The sequence below is a fragment of the Erythrolamprus reginae genome, chromosome 5 (assembly GCF_031021105.1).
Source record: "Erythrolamprus reginae isolate rEryReg1 chromosome 5, rEryReg1.hap1, whole genome shotgun sequence".
NCBI lineage: Eukaryota > Metazoa > Chordata > Lepidosauria > Squamata > Dipsadidae > Erythrolamprus > Erythrolamprus reginae.
In genome coordinates, this window is record NC_091954.1 from 83,617,298 (window position 1) to 83,633,227 (window position 15,930).

A 15,930-nucleotide genomic window follows, 5' to 3' on the forward strand; every position below is an offset into this window, starting at 1 on the left:
TAATGGTGAGAACGTTCAATAGGAAAACTTTGGTTTAAGCTTTGTTCTGAAATTGGTCCTGGTATCTGTTCTGTCTGGGTCACTCCGGAAGCTATGACCAACCCAAAAAGATAAGCCAGACACACCGGTTGAAACCCAACACAGTTTTATAATGGTAAAGAGAAAAGAAGCCAACAGAAAATGTCCTTACAGATCAGGAAAACACTGGAACTCCAAATAGATACATGAAGACAATGGTTCATACAGAAACACAGGATCCTTAATACCAGACGAGGCTGTTGAGCCAACAGATACACACCTCCCACCAATCTTCAAGGCTGCTGGCCACGAGCCAGGAACAAAAACGCTGAGAGAAAATGCAGATAACATCAACTCCCCTTTGATAACACTCCACACTGCCGGAATGGTTCTCATGCCTTATAAACACTTCCCTGCTAATGAGGACCACACCCAACCCCCTGGTGTTCCTCATTCAACGCTAATAATATCTACGCAGTTGATTTCTCCTTTGAGCTATGCGTCTCTGCCGCATACTAATGATAGCTTGTGCATCATCATCCAGAGACTCCAGGGAATCACAGCTACTTGCTTGAGATAGCCCTTCCCCAGGGCTCCCAAGCCTTGCCTCACCTTCACTTTTGTGACTGTTGTCTACACTGTCTGACTGCAAAGAATTCTCCTCTCTGCTCTCAGCCTCCCCCGGGCATGGAGCCAGCAGAGACGCAGCTGGTCTTTGATCTGGCTCAGGCTGAACCACAACAGTATCTTTAAAAAATAACCAGTAAGGCTTGCACATTATGATTTTGTGGGACCATCAACCGAGAAACCGGCAAAGTTGGAGTGGACACCTTGTAGCCATTGGATCTGGAATTATGAAGAGTTTCAGCCTTCTTTTTTGTTTTTGTCCATAGTAGTAGTAGTTCAGGGTATGTCTTGAATGCTCAATCAGGAATTTATTCAATGCCAATGAATGATATACCAAATACCTAAGAACAGTTTTCAGATAATGAAGAAATCAATTTATGAGGAATTCATTTAAAGAGCCAGCAAGAAATCTAGGCGATATGGTGGTGTTCTTTGAGAATGTCAATGGTTTTGGGAATCTGCTACAGTTAATATCCTTCTAGTAAACAATTGCAAGGAAAAAGAACTATTATGATTAATATGCTGGGTAAATGGTAGGCTTTATCCATGTCTGTTTATCCATGGAAGGTAAAATCTTACTCTTTTTCTACAAAGAAGGTAAGATGCCTTGGATGAAATCTCTTCATTAAAGGTACAAAGATGCAACAATGGAAATCAAATTCTGACCAAATCTCAAATAAATGTTTATATACCCAACAAAAGACCATCTAAAATATATTCAAACCACAGCTATGTTCATAAATCATGTACTGATTAGGGCAGATCAGAGGTTCATCCTTCTCCTTTCTGTCACATTTGATCATGATCTTTATTTTTGATTTTTTTTTAATTTTACAAAAAGAAAAGGAAGCAATATGTAAACAAGAAGTTGGAAAGAAATATTATAATGCATACTTTAAAATCAGTGCATTTTAAAACATACATTAAACCAGACCTTGACCACACAAAATCTGATCAATCTTTCTATGGCATTGATAGAAGTGGCAATTGCATATATAAAAATAAATATATATAATTAGAAGACAATGAATGAGTATCATTGACCCAAGGAAATGTGGGGGGGGAGGACATTTTGGTTGGCACATCCCATGTTTGATAAATTAGTACAAAAGTTAGTATAAAATTCAAAATCATATTTCAATATTAAACCATGTTATGTTTATCCAAACTGGATTCGTTTTTCGCTGATAAAGTCGCTCGGATCCGAGCCGACCTCGACTCCAATTGTAAAACAGAGTCGACTGACAACGAGTCAGTCGAGGTGACTGGGGCACGTACTTGTCCATCTGTCTAGGAAGAGTTTGATCTGGTGACACCTGATGAAGTGGACAAGGCCATTGGAGCTGTGAGTTCCGCCACCTGTTTACTGGATCCGTGTCCCTCCTGGTTGGTTTCGGCCAGCAGGGAGGTGACACGGAGCTGGGCCCAGGAGATTACCAACGCTTCCTTGGGGAGGGGAGTTTTTCCATCACTCTATAAAGAAGCGCTTGTGCGCCCCCTCCTCAAGAAGCCCTCCCTGGACCCAGCCGTACTTAACAACTATCGTCCAGTCTCCAACCTTCCCTTTATGGGGAAGGTTGTCGAGAAGGTGGTGGCACTCCAGCTCCAGCGGTCCTTGGAAGCCGATTATCTAGGTCCCCAGCAGTCAGGTTTCAGGCCCGGTTACAGCACGGAAACCGCTTTGGTCGCGTTGATGGATGATCTCTGGCGGGCCCGGGACAGGGGTTTATCCTCTGTCCTGGTGCTCCTTGACCTCTCAGCGGCTTTCGATACCATCGACCATGGTATCCTTCTGCACCGGCTGGAGGGGCTGGGGGTGGGAGGCACTGTCCTTCAGTGGTTCTCCTCCTACCTCTCTGGCCGGTCGCAGTCGGTGTTAGTGGGGGGCCAGAGGTCGACTCCTAGGTTTCTCCCTTGTGGGGTGCCTCAGGGGTCGGTCCTCTCCCCCCTGCTATTCAACATCTACATGAAACCGCTGGGCGAGATCATCCAAGGACATGGGGTGAGGTATCATCAATATGCCGATGATACCCAGCTTTACATCTCCACCCCATGCCCAGTCAACGAAGCGGTGGAAGTGATGTGCCGGTGCCTGGAGGCTGTTGGGGCCTGGATGGGTGTCAACAGACTCAAGCTCAACCCGGATAAGACGGAGTGGCTGTGGGTTCTGCCTCCCAAGGACAATCCCATCTGTCCGTCCATCACCCTGGGGGGGGAATTGTTGACCCCCTCAGAGAGGGTCCGCAACTTGGGCGTCCTCCTCGATCCACAGCTCACATTAGAACAACATCTTTCAGCTGTGGCGAGGGGGGCGTTTGCCCAGGTTCGCCTGGTGCACCAGTTGCGGCCCTATCTGGACCGGGACTCATTGCTCACAGTCACTCATGCCCTCATCACCTCAAGGTTCGACTACTGTAATGCTCTCTACATGGGGCTACCTTTGAAAAGTGTTCAGAAACTTCAGATCGTGCAAAATGCAGCTGCGAGAGCAGTCATGGGCCTACCTAGGTATGCCCATGTTTCACCATCACTCCGCAGTCTGCATTGGCTGCCGATCAATTTCCGGTCACAATTCAAAGTGTTGGTTATGACCTTTAAAGCCCTTCATGGCATCGGACCAGAATATCTCCGAGACCGCCTCCTGCCGCACGAATCCCAGCGACCGATTAGGTCCCACAGAGTGGGCCTTCTCCGGGTCCCGTCAACTAAACAATGTCGGTTGGCGGGCCCCAGGGGAAGAGCCTTCTCTGTGGCGGCCCCGGCCTTCTGGAACCAACTCCCCCCGGAGATTAGAACTGCCCCTACTCTTCCTGCCTTCCGTAAACTCCTTAAAACCCACCTTTGCCGTCAGGCATGGGGGAACTGAAACATCTCCCCCTGGGCACGTTTAATTTATGCATGGTATGTCTGTGTGTATGACTGTTAGTATATGGGGTTTTTAAATATTTAAATATTTTAAATTTGTCTGATTGCTTATGATTTGTTTCTACATGTTGTGAGCCGCCCCGAGTCTTCGGAGAGGGGCGGCATACAAATCTAAGTAATAAATAAATAAATAATAAATAAATAATTCACAATCAGTAAATGAAAATGAGGAACAGGAGGGCAAGCTCACAGTATATGTTTAATTCTTCTCTCACTCATTGCCATGATGGTCAGTGCTATCTAAACATTGTGGTCTCCAATAAATGTGGAAAAAATATTTTTCTGAATTATAATTATAAAAACTATATACAGTATATATCATAAAAACATGCTTCCTATATTGAAGACCCATGAGGGATGGTAGAGGACAGGAAGGACTGTAGAAATATTGTCCATGAGGTCGCGATGGATCGGACACGACTCCGCAACTAACAACAAATATTTAAGACTATTAACTATTGATTTATTTAAATGGAATATCCCATTTTTATTGCAAAGTTCGTTCAATTAATTTTATTTGTCTATTAAAATATTGTGGTTTGGAAACTTTAAAAAAAATTAGTTACTGATATTAATCCAAGAATTTTCCTAATAAATCTGGACCTTATTGTGAAATAAAAACAATTTTAATTGAATGTACTGCTATCTGCAGTTTTTTAGATAACCCTAATTCTTTTGGCAATCAATTGCATAATTTAAAATTTTGATTGCAAATATGATAATCTAAACTTTTAATATCCAAAACCATAAAAACATACCTGTAATATTGCTCATCATCATGCTGTGTCAACGTTTTGAGTTCAACAATAGTGTATTTATGAATAGCCCAAAACACACACAAGAAAACTGATTCCCTTTTCTAATGAACAGAATCACCTGACCAAGAAGGCTTTGTAAGATTCTGCTTTTTTAAACTGAAGCACATTATAAGAAAGACAAAATATATTGGGCAGGTATATAATGTTGCAAGTTAATAACGGATTAATGACAAATAAAAGGAACCATGAATAGAAGACAAACTTTATCTTTAAGTGGATAAAATGTAATTTTGCTTGCACACTTTGTATTAAAATTATCCAGATCTTAAAGTTTAAGCCTAATGAACAAAGGGACACTGGAATTAAGAAAGGATATGCTTGACCAGATAATTGATTATCAGGATTTATTCTTTTAACACTGCCGAAAACAATACTTGTTCCCTTTCTTTAATTTAATTAAAATATCTAAAAATTAATAGCTGGAAGGATGATAAAGACTAAATCTTTAAAAGTCAGAGAACTAAAAGACAATATTAAAATAAAAGAAGGAAGCTACAAATGTAGATGTTTGCAACATAGAGAAGGTGGGGGGGCAACTTGTTGTGACTTAAGTACAGTACAAACCCAGGTATAGCTGTAATAATCTGACACAGATTTGAGTCAGTAAGAGATGATCTAGGTATAAATTCATTGAGAAAGTTTTTTTAAAAAAAGTTGTTTAAAATTGCATAAAATGGTATTTTATTAAAATTTCCACTGTCCATTGGATGAAAACTCCCACTGTCATTGAATTGTTAAAATACATTAATCTGGTATTAACAAAAGAAAGCAAACTAGATATTTTCAGCTAATGTCCATGCAACATCTTTCAGCTAATTTTGGAATGGTGAATTCATTCATGCTGAATCTGTTCTTAATATGTATTAAGATGTAAATTGTAGACACAATCTGAGGTTAGTTGGGGGAAAGATCAAGGGCAACATGAGAAAATATTATTTTACTGAAAGAGTAGTAGATCCTTGGAACAAACTTCCAGCAGACGTGGTCGGTAAATCCACAGTAACCGAATTTAAACATGCCTGGGATAAACATATATCCATTGTAAGATAAAATACAGGAAATAGTATAAGGGCAGACTAGATGGACCATGAGGTCTTTTTCTGCCATCAGTCTTCTATGTTTCTATGTTTCTATGTTTTTTGCAGAGTAGAGTACACTAGGTTGTTGTGGTACCACCTGCAGGAAAAAGAACTATTTATATTCTCTGGTTGTGTTATCTGAAGATTATACAGTAATCTTTAGAGGTCCGTTATACCATAGCTTTCTTAAATGATTCAAAATGTTTCTAAGCACTGAAGATTATGTTTTCATGACATGCTACAGCATGATTAATATAGCTCATAGAATTAACACAAGTTTCCTGCATTTGCAAAATATTTTCAACCAAAAGTTAATGACAATTGTTTAGTTCATATGACACAATGGGATAAAAATTGCTTAAGGGCAAATCTGCAGTCAAACTGTCTCAAAAGCTCCTCCATGTCTGCTAGTTTCAACCTTCAATTTGTAAAGAGAGGAAGAACTAAGAGGAAGAATTAATAAGACCTAAAGGTGAATTTACACCCAATTTTAAGGACCTGGTTTGATTAGGCTAGCTTTCTATCAATTTATTTAACACTTTTAAAACAATTGTTTTATTGAAGCAATTGTTTCAAATACATTGTTTATATCTTGCATGTGTCTTCTTTTAGTAATCATATTATATTTTTTTGTGGTGATTAATAATTAAAATGAAGAAATGGTATACTTACCAACAGGTGATGATGCTGTATGCCTGATCTATGTAGATGACTCAATAAAACAAATTTGATGGAAAAAGAAAAATTATCTTGCCTACTTCAATTCATATGCTTGTGCTTTTCTGTACTTTTAGAAGTTATTGTAAAATTCATTGTAGAATAACTTTTAGAAGTTATTGTAAAATTCATTGTAAAATTCTCACTATAATGGCTATGAAGAGGATTCCATTTTATCAGATTGGGAGAATTTATTTTATTTGTTTATTTAATTAGATTTCTATGCCGCCCTATTCAGAAAATGGGAATGTACCAGTAAGTTATCATTAAGGAATGCAACCTATCACTGACCTTTGACAGTAATGTGTTTTTTCAACTGAAACATTTTATTACTCAGTAATATTTGAACTATCATTCCTACTGTAACAAATCAAGAACACCAAATACATTGAGATATTTTGACTGGGTGTAAAGAGAGAACAATGAAGTAGGAGAAATAAAGATAAAACAGTTCCTAGTTTATTATGTATAGAAAGAGATTTCCAGAATTTACAAAGGCCCACATATTTCATTCCAGCAAAAATTTCATTTGAAGTATTTGCCAATATTTCAGATGTTTTTCTTTGTGCCTATATAACTCTTTATGTATTTATATATGTGTGTGTGTATGCATATATACACACATACCTATACACACACATATAATTTTATATATACGCACGCGCACACACACACACATATAGGGGCACGCTGGCGCGCGCACACATACATACATACAATGGAAGACTTAGCTTTATTTTTCCCGATATTGTCTACGTTCCTGTGCAACCAATAATTTCAAATTCACACTTGCAAAAACCATGCACAAATAAGTTTGCCTTTTCATAATGTTTCACAGGAAGAATAAAAAATATTATATTTTCAAAGAATTCAGCTGAATTGTAGTTATTGATGATATCAGTAAATATGACTATACATCCAGGTTCATGGGCCATTGATCCATATAATATATTCTGAATTACAATCTTAAAAAGAATAGTACCCTAAGCTATTCTTAAAATGCTTTTTTTAAGCAATTTCCCCCACCCATCCCACTCTGTTTATAACAGAATATAGTATACCTCAGTTCCACATCAAAAAGGATGTGCTGTAGGAAAAGTTACATTTTAATTAAAAAAGTACATGTATAAATCAAAAACCTATGTTAAATATTTAATACTCTTCAACCAACATTAACAGTTTGTATGTAATAATTTACACTTATGATTTGTCATACAGGTTTTTCAGCAGCAAATTAAAATTTTATGTTTTACATAGATGAGCTAGTAGTATAGCCACTCTCACTATATTATAGTGGTGGGCACATAAGTTTACTGTTGCCAGTTAAATCTCTATGATAAAGGAGGAAGCAATCATAGACTCATTGTCCAGGTGTCACAGTGCTTTTGCATGGCACACACAAACAAAAAAAATATTTAAAAAAAGAAAGAGAATGTGCAGTTCAGTTAATTAACTCCTGAGGTTTGTGTAAAGTAAACAAATTGTACTGGATGCATCGTACCCATCTACTGGGGAAGAAGACTGAGGTCCTAGTTGTGATACACAAAACCAAGTGTGGATACCCATGAGTTCAAAGAAGGTTTTTTTTTCTGAGGTTGTATAGGTCATCATTCTGAGAAAAGAAGAAAGAAATATTATTGATGTACTATGTAACATATAAATGTATATAAATGTATAATTACATTTCTTATAAATATATAGACATACAAGTTTACAATTCCTATAATTATGATAATCATGGAATATTTCTGTGTTAGAAAAAAATACAGCAGATAAAATATAACCATTGTATATGTAACATGGTAAGACAAAACTAAACAAACCATCCTATTGCATAGCTTGATACATGAATCCAGACTCTTTATGAAAACTCACAATAGTCATATAGCCTGTTTAGCATGTTATAAGAATATCTACAATAAATTTATGATTTGCACTTAAAAAGCAAATTCATGCCACATTATGTTACATTACATGATTTAACAATCTAGAGTCCTCTTTGCTGAGGAGATGGGTAGTTTAAAAATGTGAGAAATAAATAAATACTTCAAGTAAGTTGCAGAAACTCTTGAACTTCAAAGTTTCAGATTGACAAGAGGACAGAGGACAAAGACTACATCATATTTACATGGGGGGGGGGGGGGAAATTGAATATATTATTTCTCCAAGGATTAGCATATGGGAAAAAATGAACAAACTATAAATACACCCAAAATTCCTGGACAATACTCAAATTCCACATCTTTTCAAATTCAGCTGAAACCAATCCTGAAGTTTTCCCTTTCCAAAAACACAGTGTCCACATGTCACACTTGGCTATACACACACACACACAGAGAGAGAGAGAGAGAGAGAGAGAGAGAGAGAGAGAGAGAGAGAGAGAGAGACACATTTATATATAAAGGTACTTATCAGAAGACATTTTAAAAAGAGTGACTGGAGGATCAGGAGAAGAATTAATAATTACTCAAATAATTTGCTTGTGGAAAAAGGTGCCATATTTGTAAAATCATCTGGCCTCCATCAGCGTTATTGCTCAGATCCTTGCTCACAGCATGAAAATTATCATAGACTGAAATAGTCAACAAATAAACACACCCAAACCTCTCCAATCATACACATGGGAAAAGATAACAGGGAAAGTAAAGAGAAGTTGAAGACAGCATTGTTAGATGGAGATGAAGGGGAAAAAAAGAAATAGAATCATAGGGTTGAGAGGGATCTTGGAGATCTTCTCGTCTACATGAGGACTAAAATCCTCATATCATCCAAGACAACTGGATTAGATAGCAAATTATATAAAAAGCATTAATAAGAATTATACTTCCTACGCAAGACTTTCTCAAGCACTTGCTAATTAATGAATGCATGAATGGGCAATAAGGTTGGGCCAACCTATACTTTTCTATATCTTTCAATAAATGAGATGCAATCATGGTACTTGCTACCCAGTCCTACAGTAACTAGGACATTCATTAGTGACAAAAATTGTTTGGAAGAAATAATTCTGAGGAGATAAACACTGTTACTAAACATACTTTTTAAGTTTCTGTCTAAAATCCTTAGCAGGTTGTTTCAAGGAGGAATTTGCATGCCAAGATTCAAATCTAAGCATTATGAATGCATAAAACTACTGCAGAAATCATTGTTCCAATAACTGCAGAAGAATCATCAAGATGATAAATGCAAATAAAGATGATAAGCAGGACAAACAATGTGCTGCTGCAGTGTGTAATGATAGAATTCATGTTTTTGTCATTAGTATTTATGCCATTTTTGCCTTGTCTCCATCCTTTTCTTCTCCAAAAACTAATTGCAATTCTGTGTTTCAATATTCACTCCTTGCTGATTTGTTTGGAATATTCCACTGTCATTCTTTAAGTTATCCCTGAATGTGCTAAATCAAAAATCATGTTTAACAAATAATGACTGTAAACATCACATAAAACCAACCACATAATGGACTTCTGTATTTCTTCAAACATTTGCTACTTTAGTTTACTGTACTGTAGGTTACTACAGTGATACCTCTACTTAAGAACTTAATTCGTTCCTTGACCAGGTTCTTAAACAGAGACGTTCTTAAGTAGAAGCAATTTTTCCCATAGGAATCAATGTAAAAGCAAATAATGTGTGCTTTAGGAAAGAAATAAAAGCTCGGAATTTGGGTGGAAGGACAAGGAGGAAGAAGAGGAGGACAGTCGCTGCTGAAGGAAGAAGATGAGGTGAGCGCTCCCTTTTGCCTTTCTGTACCCAGATGCTCCAGGAGGCAACCTTGTGCTGGGTGTATGGGAGGCAGCGCCAGGGAGTCACTACAGCGAAGTAGTTTATTCCCTCTCCAAGCGCCCAGAGAAAGGAAAATGCTGTTTGCTCTGGGCTGCCAAAGCCTTTTTAAGCACCACCAAAAGGCTCCTCTGGCAGTCCAGAAAAGCCCAAGATGGCCAGGATTAAAGGAGAAATAGCAGGAAACTGACCGGGCCTTCATGCCGCTCTCAAATTTCCTGGGAAATTTTTCCTGGCTGAGGTTCTTAAGTAGAAAATGATTCTTAAGTAGAGGCAAAAAAATCTTGAACACGTGGTTCTTATCTAGAAAAGTTCTTAAGTAGAAGCGTTCTTAAGTAGAGGTATGTACATGCGTATGTATGCATGTATTAATATTTGGTAGAATGAGCTCAATTTGAGAATACAAATAATTTCTTTTAGCGAGAAAGCTATTCTGAACTCCTTCATTAAATGAAATAACTAAATTCCTATACATGCCTATTTAGGGAATAGAGTACATGGGGTATGAGGCTGGGATTATTTCAGAGATTTTACACATGTATACTTTACAATATTTGTAGGAATTGTCCACAATCCAGCTTGTTTTTTTACTGTTCTGTTTTGTTATTAATATTTATTTATTTATTTATTTATTTATTTATTTATTTTTTAGATTTGTATGCCGCCCCTCTCCGCGAACTCGGGGCGGCTCACAACAAAAAATATAAACAATCGTACAAATCCAAATAAATTCAATAAATTTAAGTATTTAAAATAGTTTTAAAAAGAACCCCACTATATTAACAAGCACACACACAAACATACCATACATAAATTGTACGTGGCCGGGGGAGGTGTTTCAGTTCCCCTATGCCTGACGACAAAGGTGGGTTTTGAGAGCTTTACAGAAGGCAGGGAGAGTAGGGGCAGTTCTAATCTCCGGGGGGAGTTGGTTCTAGAGGGCCGGGGCCGCCACAGAGAAGGCTCTTCCCCTGGGGCCCGCCAACCGACATTGTTTAGTTGACGGGACCCGGAGAAGGCCCTGTGGGACCTAATCGGTCGCTGGGATTCGTGCGGCAGAAGGCGGTCTCGGAGATATTCTGGTCCGATGCCATGAAGGGCTTTAAAGGTCATAACCAACACTTTGAATTGTGACCGGAAATTGATCGGCAGCCAATGCAGACTGCGGAGTGATGGTGAAACATGGGCATACCTAGGTAAGCCCATGACTGCTCTCGCAGCTGCATTCTGCACGATCTGAAGTTTCCGAACACTTTTCAAAGGTAGCCCCATGTAGAGAGCGTTACAGTAGTCGAATCTCGAGGTGATGAGGGCATGAGTGACTGTGAGCAATGAGTCCCGGTCCCAATAGGGCCGCAACTGGTGCACCAGGCGAACCTGGGCAAACGCCCCCCTCGCCACAGCTGAGAGATGGTTTTCTAATGTGAGCTGTGGATCGAGGACGCCCAAATTGCGGACCCTCTCTGAGGGGGTCAATAATTCCCCCCCAGGGTAATGGACGGACAGATGGAATTGTCCTTGGGAGGCAAAACCCACAGCCACTCCGTCTTATCCGGGTTGAGCTTGAGTCTGTTGACACCCATCCAGGTCCCAACAGCCTCCAGGCACCGGCACATCACTTCCACCGCTTCGTTGACTGGGCATGGGGTGGAGATGTAAAGCTGGGTATCATCGGCATATTGATGATACCTCACCCCATGTCCTTGGATGATCTCACCCAGTGGTTTCATGTAGATGTTAAATAGCAAGGGGGAGAGGACCGACCCCTGAGGCACCCCACAAGGGAGAGACCTCGGAGCCGACCTCTGACCCCCCACTAACACCGACTGCGACCGGCCAGAGAGGTAGGAGGAGAACCACTGAAGAACAGTGCCTCCCACCCCCAACCCCTCCAACCGGTGCAGAAGGATACCATGGTCGATGGTATCGAAAGCTGCTGAGAGATCGAGGAGCACCAGGACAGAGGATAAACCCCTGTCCCGGGCCCGCCAGAGATCATCCATCAACGCGACCAAAGCGGTTTCCGTGCTGTAACCGGGCCTGAAACCCGACTGCTGGGGACCTAGATAATCAGCTTCTTCCAAGGACCGCTGGAGCTGGAGCGCCACCACCTTCTCGACAACCTTCCCCATAAAGGGAAGGTTGGAGACTGGACGATAGTTGTTAAATACGGCTGGGTCCAGGGAGGGCTTCTTGAGGAGGGGGCGCACAAGCGCTTCTTTATAGAGTGATGGAAAAACTCCCCTCCCCAAGGAAGCGTTGGTAATCTCCTGGGTCCAGCTCCGTGTCACCTCCCTGCTGGCCAAGACCAACCAGGAGGGACACGGATCCAGTAGACAGGTGGCGGAACTCACAGCTCCAATGGCCTTGTCCACTTCATCAGGTGTCACCAGATCAAACTCTTCCCAGACAGGTGGACAAGTACGTGCCCCAGTCACCTCGACTGACTCGTTGTCAGTCGACTCTGTTTTACAATTGGAGTCGAGGTCGGCCCGGATCTGAGCGACTTTATCAGCGAAAAACGTGTTAAACTCCTCGGCACTACTCTGCAAGGGCTCCCCAACTCCCCCCTGGTTAAGAAGGGAGCGGGTCACCCTAAACAGAGCGGCCGGGCGGGATTCCGCTGATGCAATCAAGGCGGCATGGTACGCGCATCTTGCCGCCTTGAGCGCCACTTTGTAAGTCTTAATAAAAGCTCTTACAAGTGTTCGATCAGATTCAGACCTACTCTTCCTCCATCGCTTCTCTAGACATCTCTTTTGGCGTTTCAACTCCCGGAGCTCCTCGTTGAACCATGGGGCTCTACGGGGTCTAGCGCCACGGAGAGGTCGCAAAGGCGCAATCCGGTCAAGAGCCTCCGCAGCAGCCGTATTCCAGGCCTTCGCAAGAGACTCCGCCGAACTGTGGATGAGTGCCTCTGGAATAACCCCAAGCGCCGTCTGAAAGCCCTCTGGGTCCATCAGGCGTCTGGGGCAGAACATCTTCATTGGTTCCGCCTCCCTGCGGGGAATATGTTGCCCATTTCAGTAAAAAAATTCTTAGAGATATGCAAGAATTCTGTATGGTGATGGTACACATGTTTTCTGTTTTGTTTTTTGTAAAATCTTTTAAAAATCAATAAAAAATTATATTTTTTTAAAAAAGAGAGAGATATGCAAGAATTGAAAGGACTGCCTGTGCTAAAAATTTGGCCAAGAAATTAAATACATTCTGTGTGGTTCTTTAGATGAACTGGAAATCTGTGTGGCATAATATGAAGGATTTCAAAATAATTTTCTTGAAGATCTTCCCCATGTTCACAACTTTCTTCTGAACCTTCTTATCAATATACAAGGAAGTTCCACTTAGAACAGCTATATGAAACTTAATATGGAGTCACAACTTTAAACTATGTTGATCCTAAAATTAGACAGTGCTGCCATACTTCATTAAAAGGGCCAGTGACAATGAAAGAAATTGCCTCATTTAACGGGGAAGGATTTACTTTTCATATTTAGCTGTTTTCCAGAACTTCTGAATGAAGAGTCTGGTACAAGAATAAGCTGTACACCGCATGTTTTTAACCTGCGATGAATGTTATCAAAGAAATTGAAAGTGAAAGGTAGGGTTCTGCCATACATGTCAAACCCTGTTGCTTTAAAATATTTTGAATAGAAAAAAGCAGTGTTAACTATTAAAGAGAAATAAATTAGGCATTTTGCTTTAATAGCTATCTAATTATGACATGTATATACTGTATTGCATATGTATTATAAATTGTGAATATTGAATGACACAGCTCAAGCCAATCTCTATTATTTCCAGAAAATTAATTTCACATTCATGAACAGCATAACAAAATAAATGTCAAGATCTTAACATTGTTTGATAATTTGCCTTCCTGGAGATAAGATAAACTACACTGCAGAACACAGAAATTAAACCCCATATATTTCTGCGAGTCCCAGAATTTAAATCCAAAGGTTTTTTTTTCCTAAGTCTCTTTTGATTAATAGACTCTTGGCCATTCTTTTCTAAACATTAGAATCTGTCCTCCTATATGGTTTAAGTAGCTTGAGGTCCGAGTTCACTAGCTCCAGCTCTATCACTCAGGATGTTCTGAGCAATAAAGCAACTAATTGTGATCTCTAGTAAGCAGGTACAAGATTTGTTCACAATCACAAACCATCAGTGAAATGATTTACAACTGTAACTTAATTTTTATTTAAATCATGCAAGACTGAAAAACAAAAAAAGGGCAAAGAATTTTATCCCATTATCAAAATGGGATAGTTCAATCTTTTGCAATATTCTCTTACTGTTTCTACATTCAAGTTACCACAATATTATTTATGGTTTTACATACCTTCTTCTTACTGTTCAGCGAAACTGTTACTCATTTATAAAATTATTATTGTATAATACAAGATATCCAGATTACAATAGGATTAATGATGATTGAAATAGGGTTGTTAACCTGTGATATAGCATAAAAACATAGGAGATAGCACTTTAAAACTTTATTCAAATTTATCATTTTCATTGTTACTTATTCAAATTATTTTTTTAAAAAGCCATAATATCTTCAGCCATAAAATTTTTGCAAAGGGCAGTAAAATGGGCTGATGAGTAATATGAAAATATCTATACAGATTATTCATCATCCAGGTCATAGTTACTCAAAGGTGCTTTTTCAAAGGCAACTGAACTATTTTTTTCCTTGAGTAAGAAGAAAAAGCATTTCACTTCTTATCTAAGAAGCTTTATTGCTTCTGGCAGGATGGTGAGGACAATGGAAGGATTAGTTCTGACAGTATTGGAGGGAAGGGGTTGAAAGGACCATATTTCTTTGCAGTCATCTAATTGTTAGCACTCTCCTTGAGAGCTCTTAAGGCCACCTGGGGTATTCTCTATGCTCTGAGGATCACCTGTATCAGAGCGCAAATGGTGGTGGAACATTTTTGGAACTGCTGAAAGGACTATGACAAATGGTGTCTTATCCCTCCCCTAACCCTAACTCCTCTATTGAGAAAGGGAACTGTTCAATTTCTTTAAGAGAGGAGCTCTCTTTCTCTTCAAGTCCACATTCTGGATATATGGGAGAGTTTTTCAAGAAGGCAAGATATATTAGATAGATGACGGAGGGATGCAGGGGTGGGCTACTGCCCGGATGGGGGAAAAACGCAGCAGGGTAGCGAAATGAAGCTCCACCTCAGAGCATCCCATTTGCACTGAAATACTGTATATTGAAAAAAATGCCGGGCATTTATTTACTTATTATTTATTTATTTATTAGATTTGTATGCCGCCCCTCTCCGAAGACTCCTTGTATGGGTAATTGCAATGAGTAGGCAGACAACATAAGCATTATGATTCAAGTTCTGTATCATGTCAGATAACAGAAATTAACTTTTCAAACAAATTTTGTTGTTTGATGAATCACTATCATATGTAATCATTTAAATATTATTTGGTGTAGACGCTGTAAATTCCTAAATGTACGCTTCAATTACATTTTCTTATATATATTTTTTTCCTGAACTTTAAGTTTTTTTAATAACTTGATAATTTATAGGAGATTCCACTACATTACTACTAAAAGTAAAAAAGTAGAACAAGAACAAGGTTAGTAACAACCATAAGTTTGTAATAAAACTAGGATGTAAAATATGATGCAACTCCAGCATTTGTGATAGATGGAATAAATAATTTCCTTGTTTCTCAATCCTCTCTCTAGTTTGAAAATTAATAAAATACTGATACACATATTAGTCAACTACTAAACATAATTGCCATGTTAATAGTGCAGTGGTGGTCAGCATCCTGCATAAGCCACGCCCACAGTGTGGTAGTAAAAGTTTTAGTAGCCCTTCACTGGATGGATGGATGGATGGATGCATGGATGGATGGATGCATGGATTCATGGATGTCACATAGGCATTAATACATTTAATGTGACCATAACTACTTCTCGTGAGTAACTA

General features: G+C 39.3%; 1 protein-coding gene across 2 annotated transcripts in view; it reads right to left on the reverse strand.

Annotated features, from left to right (window-relative positions):
• Positions 1-6,621: 6,621 nt before the first annotated feature.
• IRS1 (insulin receptor substrate 1) overlaps positions 6,622-15,930 on the reverse strand; it is a 50,412-nt gene continuing 41,103 nt past the window's right edge. For both annotated transcript variants that reach the window (XR_011559222.1, XM_070753307.1), the window contains one exon: positions 6,622-7,796. The gene's annotated coding sequence lies outside the window, so the exon portion shown is untranslated. The remainder of the gene's footprint in view (positions 7,797-15,930) is intronic.